The sequence below is a fragment of the Carlito syrichta genome, unplaced genomic scaffold (genome assembly GCF_000164805.1).
Source record: "Carlito syrichta isolate Samal-C Ts95f unplaced genomic scaffold, Tarsius_syrichta-2.0.1 Scaffold312893, whole genome shotgun sequence".
NCBI classification, from domain to species: domain Eukaryota; kingdom Metazoa; phylum Chordata; class Mammalia; order Primates; family Tarsiidae; genus Carlito; species Carlito syrichta.
The window spans coordinates 46,408-57,791 of NW_007256989.1; the positions used below are offsets into that span (position 1 = coordinate 46,408).

The 11,384-nt window shown below is 39.9% G+C and overlaps 1 pseudogene; it reads right to left on the minus strand.

The window, feature by feature from the left end:
* Positions 1-3,205: 3,205 nt before the first annotated feature.
* LOC103272600 lies at positions 3,206-4,095 on the minus strand (annotated as a pseudogene).
* Between the last annotated feature and the right edge of the window lie 7,289 nt (positions 4,096-11,384).

Consider the following 11,384-nt stretch of genomic DNA (forward strand, 5'->3'; position numbering starts at 1 on the left):
CAGATCAATTACTCTCCTTGACTTGGCATGTCCTTAATTTTTGACAGCAGCAACAGGAACATGGTTGAATTCCTTCCCATTTTCACTGTCTACCCAATCCCCAACTACTGGCCCTCCTCCTTCTGAGCAGATCCTGTTTCCCAACTGTATCAGTCAGGATTCTCTAAGGAAATAGAACGATTAGGATACATATAGATATAGACATAGATAGATATATATCCATATATATGGATATATGTAAATACCTTATATATACAAATATATATTTGTGTTTATATACGATTTATTTGGGGGAATTGGTTTACATGTGTGTGGGGGCTGGCAAGTCCAAAATCTGTAAGCCAGGCTGTCAGGCCAGCAACTCAGCTAGGAATTGCTGTTGCAGTCTCGAGGTATAATTTCTTCTTCTTTAGAAAACCTTAGTCTTGCTCTTATACCTTCGACTGATTAGATGAGGCCCATTCACATGACGGAGAGTACTCTCACTTACTTAAGGTCAACTGACTGTAGATGTCAACCACACTTTAAAAATACCTTCACAGCAACAGTCACTGCCTAGCCACACACCAAAGAACTAAATATCACACAAACTTTCCATGGATGACTTCCTAAATTTATCTCTTGGGTAAAACTTTTCTAAGCAGCTGCTTACTCCACACTGTTAGGAAATGTGTGTTTTTTTCCATTTCCTTTCTTCTTTACTTTGAATCCTCTTTACTTGCAGTCTCTTCCTCCAGACACAAACATCTTGGACTTCTAAGCCCTCTCACTGGGTTTTTCGTGCCGTATGGGTGTAACACGAAGATTTCATCTCCTGGAAACAATTCACTGTCTTATCAGCAAGTTATCACAGTAAAAGTCATAATTAATATAACCTCTGCTATGGTATATTGGTTACAGTGTGACCCTTTTCTTTTTTAAAAAAAAGCATTTTGATAACTTTAGGGGTACAAATAGAGTCTGGTTACATGACTGCTTTTTATAGTGGCGTAGATGCAGAAGTGGTCAACTTTAAGTGTACCCGTCACCTCACTGGTGCACATTGTACCCAATAGATAATTTTTCATTACCACCATCACCCCACCCCAGTCTACAGTGTCCATTATGTCATTCCCTATGCCTTTGCAACCCTCAGTTTAGCTTCCACTTTTAAGTGAGAACTTGCAGTACTTGGTTTTCTGTTCCTGCATTACTTCACCTAGGATGATGGTCTCCAATTCCATCTAAGTTGCTGAAAAAAATCCTTTTCTATTTGTAGAGAGGGAAGTTTGTGGTTAAAGGTAATCCAAACAAGTCAGTTTCCACTCCTCAGGGTTGTAATCTGAGTACAGATTCAGTACGATTTGAGAATACAAAGCGAAGGACTTACACAATCCTTCATCCACACAACCTTCTAAAACCACCTTCTGGTTTTCCCAGAAGGAATACCCTGGAGTTCTACCCCAAAGAACTTGTACTCTAATTGAACAGAAAGGTAAGCAGAAAACTAGAAATGCAAAGTAGATGCACAAGTAGTGAAATGGAAGTAAAACCAAAAGTACAAACAAGAGGCTTACCTGTTCATAGGTAAGAAAATTCATGTACATTGTGCAATGAACTCCAAAAGTGTAGTGTTCCCTTTCGTTTTATGTTTTGCTTGGGAAAATATTTAAGTTAGTTTGCATTTCCTCAGAGTACATTAATTGATGACAAAAGAAATCCAGCCTGAAGAAGGGTGTGAGCAGTGGGAAAATAAATTGGAATTAAATATGTATTCAGGCTAGGTGTGGTGGATCATGCTTGTAATCCCAGTACTGTGGGAGGCTGAGGCAGGAGGATCACTTGAGGTCAGGAGTTTGAGACCAGTCTGAGCAACACAGTGAGACTCTTCCTCTACAAAAAATTAAGAAAAAATTAGTTGAGTGTGGTGGTGTGTGCCTATAGCTCTAGGTAATCAGGAGACTGAGGCAGGAGGATCACTTGAGCCCACGAAGTTGAGGCTGCAGTGAGCTATTATCACACCACTGCACTCCAGCCTAGGCAGCAGAGTGAGAGCTTCTTCCAAAAGAAAAAAATAAAGTGTCCATGACACAAATATATAGCTGGCAAAGTGAGGCGGCCTGCACTGAGTGCAGGAAATGCCATGGTGACTAAGGTTTGCTGTCCTTACAGAACTTACAGAAGTGCTTCTTCCGAGATAAAGGTGGGTCAGAGGATGAAGGGTGAGGAGAATATGGTTTTATTTAGAATAGTCAGAGAAGGTCTCTGAGGAGACATGTAAACCTGAAAAGAGAGAGTGAGCAAGTGAGCCATGGTGCATGGAGAGTATTCATAAAGATACTCTCTTTCCTTAAAAGAAAAGGCATGCTCTAATTAACAATACTCATGATATGATCCCTGTTAAATAAAAACTACATATGTATATACTTGTATATATGCCATTAAAATATTTATAAATTTAAGTGTGCATATATACAGAAGTTATATAAATATAAATTATATATATCTCAAAATATGCTCTAATATTATCATGAGTTACCGCTGGGCAAAGAGATTGCAAGTTAATTTAATTTTCTTCTCTGAGTTTTTATACAGTATTTTCAAACTTTATGTAGGCATACCTTGGATACATTGTAGATTTGACTCCAGACTATCACAATAAAGCAAGTCACACCAATTTTTTTACTAGTGCATGGTAAGAGTTATGCTTACATTGTAGCTTATTAAGTTTGCAATAGCTTTATGGCTAAAAAATCATGTACATATCTTGATTTTAAAATATTTTATTGCTTAAAAGTGCTAACAATGATCTGAGTCATAATCTCTTTCCTGGTGGAGAGTCTGGCCTTTATGTTTATGGCTATTGACTGATCAGGATGATGGTTGTGGAAGGTTGGGGTGACTGTAGAAATTTCTTAAAATAAGACACAATAAAGTTTGCCACACCAATTTACTCTCCCTTTTATGAAACATTGCTCTGTAGTATGCAATGCTGTTTGATAGTATTTTACTCACAACAGAACTTTCCAATTTGGAGTCAATCTTCTCAAATCCCGTGGCTGCTTTATCGACTAACTTGATGTACTATTCTCAAGGTTTTGTTGTCATTTCAACAGTGTTCACTGTATCTTCACCAAGAGTAGATTGCATCTCAAGAAACCACTTTCTTTGCTCAGCCATAAGGAATATCTCTCCATTTTTTCATGTTTTTTTAAAAACGTTATCAGTTCTTTAATTAGGTTCTTTCAAAGAAATTTAGAACACTAATTTGTGAGGATAAACACCATTTGTCAGGGCAAACACAGATCGCAGGTAGCCCTGGAGCTAAGGAATAGCTTTGATTTTTGGTAAGATTTGCGAGTCCACAGCTTTCTGATCAATCTTGCGCTGCTCTAATCTCATATTTCTCTTTTTCTATGTCGAAGATCTCACCCTCCTGGTGCCTGGGCTTCTGCAGCTGCTTCTTCTTGAAGTAAGCGTCAGTAAGATGTTTTGGGATCTTCACACTGCTGATATCAATTTTTGTGGAGGTGGCAATGACAAATATCTGGTGTGTTCTTCTCAGAGGAACTCAATTGAGGACCAGAGATCCAGTCACAAGTAACAAGCCACTGCCCAGTTGCTTCAGGAAAACCACCCTCTTGCCTCTGTGGCGCCCAGTGAGGATGATCAGGATGGTCCTGGGAGTGATGCTGGCTCGCAGTTTTCTAACGTGCTGTCTAAAGGGCTTTTTCCCATGGCTTAACAGCACACATCTTCAGTAGGATAATATCTAGGCATTTTGCGAAGTTTAACCACTCTGGTACCACCATTCTTGTCACCACCAACTGGTTTTTTAACGGTTGCAAGAAACTTCCCCTTTTTTTTCTTTCAACCTTGGATTTAGCTGCTGAGTACTTCCTCTTGTACAAGACCTTTCTGCAATACATAGCAGATCGGGAATATCTTCCAATTCTGCTGACAAGGACAGGATTTCGGCTGCAGTGGGGTTCCCCCTTCTTCGACATTTTAGCCTTGAGTTTACCCTTTTTCACCTTGCCACCAGCATCAGCCTTCTTGGCTTCAGGTTTCTTCTCCTTAGTATTTGACTTCTCAACTTTTCCACCCGCCATCTTGCGGGATGGGAAAGAGTCATTTTTTCAAGTTTTATTATGAGATTACAGCAACTCAGTTGCATTTTCGGGCTCCACTTTTAATTCTACTTCTCTTGCTATTTTCACCACATCTGTAGCAACTTCTTCTACTGAAGTTTTGATCCCTTCGAAGTCATTCCTAAGGGTTGGAATCAACTTCCACACTCCTGTTAATGGTGATATTTTGACCTCCTGTCATAAATCACAAATATTCTTAATGACAGCTAGAATGACAAATCTTTTCCAAAGGTTTTTAAATTTACCTTTCCAAGATTTACCAGAGGAATCACTATCTGTGGCAGTTATAACCTTACAAAATATATCTTAAATAGTAAGACTTGAAAGTCAAAATGACTCCCTGATTCTCAGGTTATAGAATGAATACTGTGTTAGCAGACATGGAAACAACATTCATCTTTTTGTTCATCTCCATCAGAGCTTTTGGGTGACCAGGTGCATTGTCAATGAGCAGTAATCTCCTGAGAGGAATCTTTTTCTTCTGAATAGAAGGTCTCAACAGTGGGCTTAAAGTATTTAGCTGACCATATCACAAACAGATGTGCCATCATCCAGACTTTGTTCCATTTATAGAGTAAAGATGGAGTAGATTTAGAATACTTCCTAAGGGCCTTAGGATTTTCAAAATGATCAATGAGCATTGACTTTCACTAAAAGTCACCAGCTGCATTAACTCTTAACAAGAGAGTGAGACTGTCCTTTGAATCTTTGAAAGTAGACCTTGACTTCTCCTCTCTAACTATAAAATTCCTAGATGGCATCTTCTTCCAATAGAAGCCCGTTTCATCTACTTTAAAATTCTTGTAGCTACCTCCATCAATGACATTAGCTAGATGTTCTGGATAAATTACTGTAGCTTCACCAGCATTTGCTGTTTCACCTTGCACTTTTATGTTATAGAGATGGATTCCTTCCTTAAACCTCATGAACAAACATCTGCTAGATTCCAGTTTTTTTCCTGCAGCTTCACCTCTCTCAGCTTTCATAGAATTAAAATTAAATAGAGTTGGGGTCTTCCTTTGGATTAGGCTTTGGCTGAAGGGAATGTAGTGGTTGGTTTGATCTTCTGTCCAGACCACTTAAACTTTCTCTATATCAGCAATAAGGCTATTCCACTTTCTTATCATTCATGTGTTTACTGGAGTAGAACTTTTAGTTTCCTTCAAGAACTCTTCCTTTGCTGTTCACATCTTGCTGTTTGTCACAAGAGGCCTAGTTTTGGCTTTTCCACCTTGGCTTTTGACATGCCTTTCTCACTAAGCTTAATCATTTCTAGCTTTTGATTGCAAGGGAGAGATGTATGACTCTTACTTTCATCTGATACCATGGAGGACATTGTAGAGTTGCTTCTTGGCCTAATTTCAATATTTTTGTGTCTCAGGGAATAGAAAGACCTGAGAAAAGGGAGAAAGATAAGGGAACAGCTGGTTAGTGGAGCATTCAGAACACATACAACATTTATCAATTAAGTTTGCTGTCTTTTGTGAGTCCAGTTTGTGGTGACTCAAAACAATGATCATAGTTGCATAAAAGATCAGTGATCACAGATCACCGTAACAGATACAATGATAATGAAAAAGTTTGAAATATTGAGAGAATTAGTAAACTGTGACACAGAGATACAAATGAGCATATACTGATGGAAAAATGGCACCAGTAGGCTTGCTGGATGCAGGTTGTCATAAACTTTCATTTATAAAAAGAAATGCAATATCTGCATGTCTTAGTAAAGCAAAGCAATAAAATGAGTTGTGCATGGGTAGTAATCTTGAATTACATTTTTCAAAATATTGATCTTTTGTGGACTTTTCTTTATCTTCTAAATGAAGTAGTTGTCTATTAAGAATTGCGTATTTTTACTATAAACCAACAGAAATAATGACAATAGCCATATTTAATGACCACTTAATATGTGCCAGATATTTTTGTGTGTCTTTTTTTTTTTAACAGATGAGGTCTCCCTATGTAACCCAGACTGGTCTCCATGTTCTGGCCTCAGGCAATCCTCCTGCTTTGACCTCCCAAAATGTTGGAGTTATAGGTGTGAGCTACTGTGCCTGACCACTTTCAAGTGCTTTATGCATCTTATCTAACTTAATCCCTCTAGCCATATCCTGAGGCACGTGTTTTCCTTATTGCCATCTTTATTCTACAGCTGAAGAAGGTGAGGTGTGCAGTGGTTGAGGTGCCAGTGCCACTCAATGAATCGGTACTATAGCCAGTATACCCAGGCAGCTTGAATCTAAAGTCCCATCTGTAACACTGTGCCACATCTGCACCCGCCCCTCAGAAGGCCAGTGTAGCCTCGTGGTCTTCATTTTTGGTTGGGTTTCAGAGGTAGAAAGTAGGAGTCATCAAGAAATTATCAAGAGAATTGCCTCAATAAATACTGGTATAGCAAAGGCCAAGTGAAACTAGAATGAAAGTATTTGATTTGTTCACTTCCCTAGTGGCTATTTTATTCCAGGCCAGGTGGTATGCAGATTTTCACACCAATTTTCACTGCTTTAGTGTACTGCAATAAATCAAACAGGATGTATCACAAGGCCAGGTCTTGGTATGTGTGGGCACAGCCAACAGTGGTTTGTCCTAAAATGCACTTTTGTCTCCTTTCTTCCTTTTTCATTCCCTGCTTTTCCCTCACTTCCATTTCCTTTCAGGGGATTTGTTTCTCTTCATGGGACTCTAAAGAATGGATTCAATCAAAATACTAGAGAGAGATTTTATTGTTGTTTCTTTAATATACATGAATACAACTAAGTGATCTGATCTTTTTCCCCCTTGTTTTACCTTCTTTTTGGTTGTTTAAGTGACAAACACAAACCTCCTAGTTGTCTAGAACCAAAGGAGCACAAGACCCACACATGCCAGGGAAATTGAGTAAGTAGAACAAGTAGAAATCTGTGAGATCCAAGACATGCTGCTGAGGCAAATGCCAACCATGGAGCAGAGCCTATGATCTTTGCTATGGACTGGTGTCTTCTGACCAAGGTGTTCATTGTCCTAAGGAAAGGATCCTAATCCTCAATGCTCAGGATAAGATTTGTTCTGCAATATCTGAGATGACCACAGCAAAGCATCAATGCCATGCTGCCCCCACTCATTCCATATAAGCTTTAATGCCTTACTAAGGCTCCTCAGGCTCCCAACACTTTCCCAAACACTCCAATGTTTGTCTGGCAGTTTAGAGGCATTAAGAGAGTGGTAACCTCCATTCTCTTCTTGAGCCACCATTCCCTAGGATTTCAGAGATCTTACTCTAAGTATCTGAGGAATTCTGAGCATCTAGAAGAAGTATAGAAGAGAGAGAGAGAGTAAAGATATGGTCAACTGCTGCTGAAAAATACAGTAAATATTCCCCATTTCAGGAGCATGATGAAGGGATGAGAAGCTGTAGCAAGGGACCAGAGATATGGTTAAATCAGACTCACTTTACATCATGGCCTTGAGTGCCATAAAGTGGCATAACAACAGAACACCTGGAGAAAAACAATAGTCGTCAGATGGAAAGACCCAAAGGGCATCTTAAATCTTTGATAAACTCAATATGTAGATGACTCATTTCTCTGAACAAATTTCCCTCACCCTCCTGCCTATCTAGCTCCCAGAGCTCAGGGATGACACACCTGGTCAGGCTAAACAAAGTCAAATGTCATATGACATTTGCTTTAGCTTTTCCATGGATTCATAGCAAGTTTCCTTCTTTCTCTTATAATTCCACGTAACTTCACCTTTCCCAGATTACTGACTTTTTGTCTTTGCTGTCTAGTGTGGTTTAAAAACCTGACTGATGGGTGAAAATGAATCACATCATAAGAATCAAAGTTGAGTTGGCATCATGGCTAGGAAGCTAGGAGGAAGTCACAAAGTCAGTGTATATCTGCATGTACAGCCATTTGGACCATGAGAGCCAATTATCTCAAGATGATGACATGGTACACTGGACTATCAATTTCAGTCTAAAGGGTTAAACTAGTTAAACTACTTGCCACATGAAAATGTGCAGATGTAATACCGTGCCTTTGGGAGGCTGAGGTGAGTGGATTGCCTGAGCCTGAGGGTTCGAGACCCGCCTGGGCAACTTGGTGAAACCTCATCTCTACAATAAATCAAAAATTAGCCGGGCGTGGTAGTGCGCGCCTGTAGTTCCAGCTACTTGGAAGGCTGAGGTGGAAGAATCGCCGGAGCCCAGCAGGTCGAGGCTGCGCTGGCCGTGAGCGTCCACTGTACTCCAGTCTGGGCAACAGAGTGAGACTCCAACTCAAAAATAAAATAAAATAAAATATGCAGAGACATTCAGCTTCTGATGGGGTCAACACGCTTTCTTTTTTTCAAGGATAAAAGCATCAGATTACCTTTACAGTAAAGTGTTAAGTATCTACAATAGGAAGTAGGAGGAGACTCTCTCTGTGTCCTGCATGCCTACATGGGTACCTAGAAATGAATGTGGAAGGGCTATCAGGAAGAGAACATGCTCTGTCTCAAGCAGTTTAGAACCACATCAAAGCAAAACATTCACATGCAAAATTTCTAAATAATGTCAGTGATCAATGAGCGATCAATTACAGTAAAGAATTTTTCAGTAGAAAAGATGCAAAACAGAAAGAAGACTCAAGCAAGATGATCTTTAGAGACATGTTCCTTTGGAACAGAGCCAAGAAAGGCATTTAGTTTCCTCTCTCATAGAACTGATTATACTTGATCCCCAGGTAGGTATATGAGCCCAGTTCATAGGTGAACAAGGGCATTGTCAAATGCACTGGGGCAAGAAGCAGGCACCACTTACCACACTGTCACTCTACGTCCAGCTGTAGTCCTATAACCACTAGACAAAACAAATGGAGTTACAAATCTAAGAGTCATCATCTACAGATGTTCTATGCAGAGATCTAGCACCATAAAGATAGGTTGAGTTCTAGCTTTTAGTGCAATGAGTCCTGTCTCCTTGCAAAACTGCACAACCCAGTGCTTTCAAGGAATTGGTACTTTGTTATTCTGGGCAAAAATGTTTCCTCTTTCTATAGCTATTTTGAGTTTTTGAGCCCAGTCCTTTTCCTCATTCCAATTAGTATCATAAAGACTATTTCATAGACCATGAGTTGGAAAAGAAGAGAGCCTCAGATGGAACCTGAGATACAGCTTTTAAAGAAGGAATGGTGTTCAAAGGAATAGAAATCTAGAAAAAGAAGGAAGAAAGGAGTGGCAAGGCCAGAGAAAATGACATCATGGAAACCAGTGGTGCAGACAATGAAAGCAAAGATGCATAACTGTACCCCACAAAACCATAATAAAAAATATCGATACAAAAATAAAAAATAAAAAGAAAAGAAAGCAAGATGCAGAGACAAATGCCTCTATTGCAGCAACACAGAGGTTATTGGCAGTTTTACCAGAGCATTTTAAATGGAGAAGACAGAAGGGAGATTGTTATGGATCAGGCAATAGCAGAGAAATGAGAAAAAGGAAAAATGTGAGTGTAGACCACTTTACCCAAAGATGTACAGAGAGAGTTTGGTTTATACACTGCAAAAATGGAAATCCCAAGAATAAAATGGTAATTAATACAGAAAGGTCCTGGGAGGTGGATATATGAAACATCTTTGGACGAAAGGAAAACTTCTTTGAGGCAGGACAAGAAGAACAGAAAAGCTTGTGGGATAAGAATGGAAATTTCATGGAAATCATGCCAACTAGTCTCGTTTGTTCTGTGAAACTGAAAGTTATATGATCTGTCAAGAGAATGACAAAAGAAAGTAAAGAGGAAATGTGATGGATGTGTCAATTGATACTGAGGAGCTGCTAAGACTGGAGACCCAAACTCAGCAGGGGCACTTGCCAGCAAGGCTGATTTAGTCACATTCCTGTCACATTCACTAGTCTGGGTTCAAGTGTCGAAGAGGCAGAAGATATGGTTATTTCTTAGTCAAGGTGTTGACAGGCAGGTGCAGTTCAAGGACAACTTGGCAAGGGAATTGAGGTTATGCGTGGGTGCAGGAGAGGGAGTGGTCTAGTACGATGGCCAAATCACTGTTTAGGGCTCTGAACTTGGCACGTGGAGAATGAACCATTTTTGTTTTGTGTTTCCATTTGTCATCTTGCTGTATTTACACAGTTTAGATCAGCTGCCAGAAGAAGCTTACACCTAGCCAAAATTTCAAAACCTCCCCTTTTTGAGAAGTGTCTTATCAAGATATTTCTAGCTAAACTGGGTATAGCAGACATGATGGGCAAGATCCTAGATCGGTGGTTTAACAGAATGAAGGTTTATTTCTTGTTTATGCAATGTCCACTAGGATAGCTTGCCTTCACTCAGGGACAGAAGTTGCCTCTCTCTTAGGGCTCTACCATCTCAATACGTGGCCCCTGAAGGGGCAGAAAGAATGGACTAGGCACACTGGATTATTAATACCTCAGAGCAGAAGTAGTGATGCAGAGCCAGGCACGGTGGCTCATGCCTGTAATTCCAGCACTCTGGGAGGCTCAGGAGGGAGGATAACTCAAGCCCAAGAGTTTGAGACCAGCCTGGGCAGCATAGCAAGATCTCATCTCTACCAAAAAAAAATTATCTGGGCTTGGTGATGTGCATCTGTAGTCCCTACTACTCGGGAAACGGAGGCAGAAGGAGGTCAAGACTGTGGTGAGCTGTGAACTTGCCACTGCACTCCAGCCTGGGTGACAGAGTGAGACTCTGTCTCAAGCAAAGCACAACCAAAACTAAAAACAAATAGAAATAGTGATACAACAATTTGTTCATATTTCCCGTGAGCTCAAATTTACTCTACGACTCCAATCCAACTGCAAAAGAAGCTGGGAAATGAAGGATAATCTATAGCATTCAGGGAATGTTAATCAACTTCTTTAAACTGGGTCACCTCCCAAGTATCTTAAGACCTGCACTTCATAAGCACCATTTCAGGGAACTTGACTCTTTGGTGATGACGAAGAAAAGGTTTGGGATGCATCATTTCCGACTGACAGTGTCCACACAGTGCTAAAGCACAAGTAGTTGAAATGTAAAAATACAAGCCCAACTGTAATTCTGAAATTGAACCTTGTGTAGAAAAACAATGGCAAAAAGAAGAATTAGGAAGAAGATGAGAAGGAAGAGCAGGAGGAGAAAGAGAAATAAGAGGGAAAAGAGGGAGAAGAATAAGAAATGCATATGCAAAAGCAACAAGGTCATTTAGTTAAATTTAAATTTTGCTATAATCATTTCTTCTCTTACATTTGGCCCCACTAGTGTCTGTTCATGAA